Below are 6,566 nucleotides of genomic sequence, written 5' to 3' on the forward strand. Positions count from 1 at the left end.
TAAACACTGATGAGGAACAGATGTACCTACCTTTTATAATCTTGGTCTCATATGTAGTGTTCCACGTGACATCAAGCCATGCAGCTTAGGAGTTGATTGTATTTGCGTTTGCATCTAATGCCACATCAAGAACATCTGCTATAAGTAGTAGTCTGAGAAAGAAAGTGTCAAGAAGTGAAATACTGTAAGAATTAAAATTGACATTGTCTTTTATCAACGTTGAGACTGTCAGAACTTGTACGAGCCAGCCCTAATTCTCCTCAGCAGGCAATCTGCTGGCAGCCTACTGTTAAATAACCAACATTTAACAAGAAATAGCATGTAGATGTACTGTGTGGTTTAAAGCATTGTGTTAAGCATCATTAAAACGAAGTCTCCTTAGAATCTTATTAAAAAAGTCCTTTCTCTGTCTGTAATAAAACCTTTCTGACTGTTTCAATTAAGGCTCTAATTGTACAAACAAAATGCCTCCTAATGCCTCTCCTACCACACTGGAGAACCACTGTTACTCTCAAGTTGCAAAGGCAGATGGAAAAAGCTATCCTTACAAACCCCTGTCCAGCCCTCAAATAAGAGGCATCAGATGGCTATATTTTCCTGGTTTTCTTGAGTCTATCATCCCTATTAAGTTTTATATTTGCAAATATTTCAGTGCCTGTGGTCCACTGTTTATGTCAGCTACAATCCCCTTTATGTAACTCGTTGGCACCAAGGTTTAGGACTCTCAGAAGCTGACATGCTGAGTAGGTCTGCTGAAGCTGTTTGAGTGATGTTCCATTGCAAACTGATGATATGAAGAATTCCTCACTTGTCTGGAAAAAAAACCCAGTACATATATGTTTGTGCAGTGTATCAGAAACCTCATTGTATTTGGATTGAATCAAGTTCTTCCTAACACTTTCTGGTTCAGTTTTTGAAGTACATTTCTACAGCACAATCTCATGTGGAGTCCCACGGACTTCCTTTTGCTGGTGAAGCTTACAACACTGGAAACTACGTCATTTGATACTATGGCCAAAATGAACTTGCCCAATTGCATTCTCCTGGGTGTCAGGTATTAATTAGAAGCACAAAAAGAAATTGATTCTGTATGTTAAAAATTAATAGCTTTAAGACAATCTCAATAGATGAGAATCCTAAAGAGCACAGTTTTCTTGGACTCTGGAAATACTATGAGAGTCTTAAAAATGGGAATAAAACATTAGGTATGACAAGTAAAACAACTGTAGATTTGATCTGGTGTGGCTGAAAGGAAGAACAAATTTTATGGAAGCAAAGAGATGGTTTTTTATACAGTAAATAAAATATAAAAGTTTTGAGTAAGATAAAGCACTGCCAGCAGTGGGTATTAAGTGCTGTCATGGTTTGAGATCTCCAAAATCCTAATTCCCTAGTCCTAGCTCCCTCCCCCATCTCAACCTAATGTGAGATGGGTTTTCCAGACAAAACACGCCAGACTCAAAGTGGGGGAAAGGGAATATATATTGCAAAGACTGTACAAATAAATATTATAACACATTATACACATGATCACAACTATCTCTACCATGACATATAGTATTTACAATGGATCAGATCTCCTCTCGCCTTCAAATAAAAGTCCAGGAGGGAAGAAGGACAGATCCCTTCCAGTCTCCAAGCAGGAGTATCTTCTACAGCAGCAATCTGTATTCTTCACATGCATGCAGCAGCTGTGGCTGGATTTCTGCCACCACTCACGAGGGAGGTATCCAAGCTCCCTCGGCCCCGTCGCCACCAAGCGAGGGGTCTTCCTCCGTGGACTACGTCACCCCAGACAAGGTCGTTCCACCACGGTCATATCACGAGACGCAGGGGGGTCTTCTTGATGGTCTGGTATCCTCAGGAGATTCAAGCTCCTTGCAGGACCTCTGTGCCCTGCCTCAGGCTGTGAGCTTCTTTGTAGCTTGCAGCAAGGGAGGGTCCCCAAGGCCAACCTCCCACACCGTCCTGGCTCAGCTCTCAGGACGACTGAGCTTCTCAGCTTCTCTCTCTCTCCGGTACTGCTGTACTCCAAGGCTCCTCTCAAATAGGAGTCCATCTACTTCTCCTTTCTCGGAGGTCTCAAAGGAGTTTGGGGGGGGTCTGGTTTAGTTCTTACCCTCAAAAACTCTGTAGCTCCGCTGCTGACTCTTTTTCAGCTTGCAGAAGTTCTGTCTGCTTTGCTGCATGTCTTGTTTGCTACTCCCTTATCTCTTGGCTCTGTGCCGCCGCTTTTCCTCCGGTCAGTGCTGGCTGTTGCTACTCCGGCTGCTGCCCACGATGGAGAAACATCTCCTGGCTTAACTACAGACACTTAACCCACTCTAATACTGTCCCGAGTCTCTGCAGTCCCCCCCCCAGCCAGGGGCTGGGGGGCCCCAGAGGGCCCAAGGGGCTCCGAACCCCTTTCCTCGTGGCTCTACAACATGGCCACCTCTCCTGCAACAACCAAACTACAACTCTTCTCTTCCGGTCAGCTTGTGGAATGTTTACATTTTGCAGGAGCGCCCATTGGACAAAACTTCAAAACTTCCAGGGGTTTCCACCCCTTGGGGTTTTACCATTTTTCTTAACCTCTGGGGGAAAACAAGGTCCAAACCACTACAAGTGCTTATAGCATGGAGAAGGTGTGACAGAATGACACATGGACTTCTGGCTTGATGGACAGAAATCGCTTTATTGCTCATGATCCAGGGGTTTTATCTCATTCATTTTCAGCTGGGAGTGGTTAAGCAAATCACAGCAGAACACAGCTGCAAGTCACACATCAGTCACTCTCACAGGCTGGCCTGTCCCAAACAGACATCACGCACAGACCTTGGCATTTCAAGTTACCCCTTTTTCACATCCCCTCATGGTGAATTGCAAACTCGAGAGCTTAGCTCGTCCCTGGGCAGTAAATCACGGCTTACAGAAAACAATACGAGGTTATCTAGACATTCCTCAAGCCTTTCTCTTTTTGTTCTTACATTTGGCTTGCTACAAGAAGGCTGTTATACTGTACTCAGTGAGACAATGATTGCTCTTCAAGCTATTTATTTTTAATCATACCTATTGCAAGTACTTATGATTTTGTAACACCACTATTTCGTGTATTAGGCTTACCCTAACCATTTCAGTGGGGAAGAAGCCTGTGTGCCCCTATGAGGTTGTGAGCTGTGCTGGCAATGGTACATCCCTTTGGCAGGGTCTCCCATGCCAGACAGGTCAAAACTGAAGGGTCAGATAAAATATGTCCATGGGCAGGATGGGCTCACTATGGGCAGTCATCCTAGGAGAAGGACAACTCTAATTCCAAACCCAGGAGCTCGCTTAGCCCTGTAAGGTCATCCATCTAAGAGAAGGATACTCTAATTAAACCTGTGTCCTGAGGACCTCACTGTCACCGTCCAAGCTTGCTAGGCCCTGGCAGATGAACCTTAGGATTAAAGGGTGGGTCCAGTTCTGTGCATGCTGTGTCTCACTTAAAAGCGCAGGCTCGAAGGTTATACCCACATTTGTAGCAATGGGTGAGGGATGAAACAGCAGGTGATAAGGTGCACTGGAAGTCACAGACCCAACCCTGCATGCAGGCGGTTCAGGACACTGGTCGCCTGAGACTGACCCCAGAGATGACAGTCTCTTTCGGCAGCATCCTGAATGATCAAGCAGCCTTTTTCAAGGAGAGCACTGCTTGCTCCACACAGAGAGGGGCCTAGAAAAGGTGGTCTAACCAAAACTCATCTCCACCCTTCACCCAGTTGGTTAACCGCGGCCAACGGGCATTTTCTAATGCAGTCACACAAAGATCAAGAAACAAAGGCATACACCTGCCTTCAAAGGTGTACCCAAATTGACACTCGCATGCTGGAATATCAGAACCTTGCTTGATGCTACAGATAGTGGACGTCCTGAGCATTGTTCTGCCCTAATTGCCCATGAACTGTCACGTCTCAGCATCAACATTGCTTCTCTCAGTGAAGTTCGTCTCCGTGAGGAAGGCAGCCTTAGAGAACGATGCTGGTTATGTACTCTTTTGGTCAGGTAAACCCAGAATCAAAAGGCGTCTTTCAGGAGTTGGCTTCATGATTAAAAACTCTGTTGTCCCTAAACTTGAAAATCTGCCGACAGATCATTCTGGTCGCATATCTCCCTATGCCTTCCACTACACAACAAGCAACATGTTGTCCTCTTTAGTATATATGCCCCAACTCTCCAAGCTGACCCTGTCGAAAAAGACAAAGTTTATACCGACCTGCACTGCCTTACCCAAAAGGTTCCCGCAGATGATAAGATCATTATCCTTGGTGATTTCAATGCCAGAGTAGGAAAGAACTTTGAAGCCTGGAAAGGAGTATTAGGCAAGCATGGTGTTGGAAACTGCAATGATAATGGCTGCCTTCTGCTAGGGTTTTGTGCGGAGCAGCAGCTCACCATCACCAACACTATCTTTCAGCAGAAAAACAGTCTGAAGAGAACTTAGATGCATCCTAGATCCAAGCATTGGCACCTCACTGATTATGATGTTTGTGATGTTCATCATACCCACGTGATGCCTAGTGCAGAATGCCAAATAGATCATCGACTTGTGCACTGTAAACTTAACTTCAACCTTAAGTTCAAACCTGAAAGAGGTGGTTTTCCAAGTAGGAGACTCCAAGTAAACAATCTTCAAACAGCTACAGTGAGAGACAGCTTTCAGACAAACCTTCAAACTATGCTCGAAGATCATTCCATAGATCCCTCTCCTGAAACACTTTGGCAACATGTTAAAAATAGCATCCTGCTATTCTGAAGAATCCTTAGGGTTCTCCTTCTAGAAGAACAAGGACTGATGCGATAGTTTCAGCCTAGGCCTTCCTGGCCAGCTTGTAACCAGGAAGGAACTAAGGAAGTGACCAAGGAAGTATTCCATGCTACTCCTTTATGTAAACTGAGGTATAAATAAAGCCGACTGGAGAGAACTCGCTATCTTCTCTTCCGTCAAGGTTTGAGAACAGTAGGCCCCTTGTGTTGGTCTTGCTTATCTAGAGCTGAGGCCTGCAGCGACTGCTGTTGTCTACCACATGTGAGGGGAGAGTGCGAGGCCGTGTCCAGCTGTTCTGCTTTTCTCAAGGGAAGTGGTGAGATTTTACTAGTTCTTTATTTTCTTAGTTACCAGGTTTCTCGATTGTGCATACCTGTTTTGTTTTTATCCCTTTTTACCCCCTTTTCCCCATTTTCCCTTCTCCTCTTCCCTTTCTTGGGAGTTGTACATAATATCCTTACTGCATATAACTGTACATATGTAAAAATACACATATATTTTGGTATAATTTGGTTGGTTTCAGTTTCTCTCAGTGTCTATAATTTTTTTTCCTTTCCTTTCTTTGCCTAAAGGGGAAGGGAGGGGAAGGTCTTTCACTGAGCGTTGGAGATTTTGGTGGGAAGCCAGCTCAAACTTGCTCAACTGGTTTGATGAAAACAATCAAAAGATCCAGGAATTGTAGAGGAAGAAGAGAACTGCTCACCAAGCACACCTTGCTCAGCCATCTTGTCATGGAAGAAAAGCAGCCTTTCGTCTTGCATGCAGCAAGCTCCAACAGAAACTTTGTGACATCCAGAACAAGTGGTGGATCAATCTAGCAGGAAAAATTCAATTATGCGCAGATATGGATGATTACAGAGGATTCTATGAGGCCTTGAAAACAGCATAAGGACCTACATACCAGGTCCAAAGCCCTCTACTCAGGGCAGATAGTCAAATGCTTCTCACAGATAAAACCTCCATTCTGAATCAATGATCTGAACACTTTCAGACTCTTTTCAGTACTAGCCGTGTAGTTCAAGACTCAGCAATTCAGTACATTACACAACAACCAGTGAAGAATGAATTGGATATTGCCCCTACTATGGGAGAAACTCTTAAGGCCATACAGCAGGTGAAAACTGGCAAGGCAGCTGGGGTTGATGGAATTCCACCTGAAGTCTGGAAGCACGGGGGTCAAGCACTCCATGCTAAATTTCATTAGTTTGTGGTGCACTGTTGGGAACTGGGCGAACTACCATCAGACCTTCGTGACGCAGTCATCATCACTTTGTATAAGAAGAAAGAAGATAAATCAGATTGTTCAAATTACCGAGGTATTACTCTGCTCTCCGTTGCTGGCAAAATCCTGGCAAGAATACTTTTGAACAGACTAATACCCGCTATAGCAGAAGAACTACCTGAAAGCCAATGTGGTTTCAGAGCCAACAGGAGTACCACAGACATGGTATTTGTTCTCAGACAACTGCAAGAGAAGTGTAGGAAACAGAACAAAGGTCTCTATGTAACCTTTGTTTATCTCACCAAGGCTTTTGATACTGTGAGCAGAAAAGATCTGTGGCAGATTTTGGAACGTTTAGGATGTCCCGCCAAGTTCCTTAAAATGATCATCTCACTCCATGAGGATCAGCACGGTCAAGTCAGATATGGCAACACACTTTCTGAGCCCTTTCTAATAAAGAATGGTGTGAAACAAGGCTGCATTCTTGCACCAACCCTATTCACAGTCTTTTTCAGCATGATGCTCCAAAGGGCCAGGCAGACCTCGATGTTGAAGATG

This window comes from Pseudopipra pipra, chromosome 4, assembly GCF_036250125.1.
Source record: "Pseudopipra pipra isolate bDixPip1 chromosome 4, bDixPip1.hap1, whole genome shotgun sequence".
NCBI lineage: Eukaryota > Metazoa > Chordata > Aves > Passeriformes > Pipridae > Pseudopipra > Pseudopipra pipra.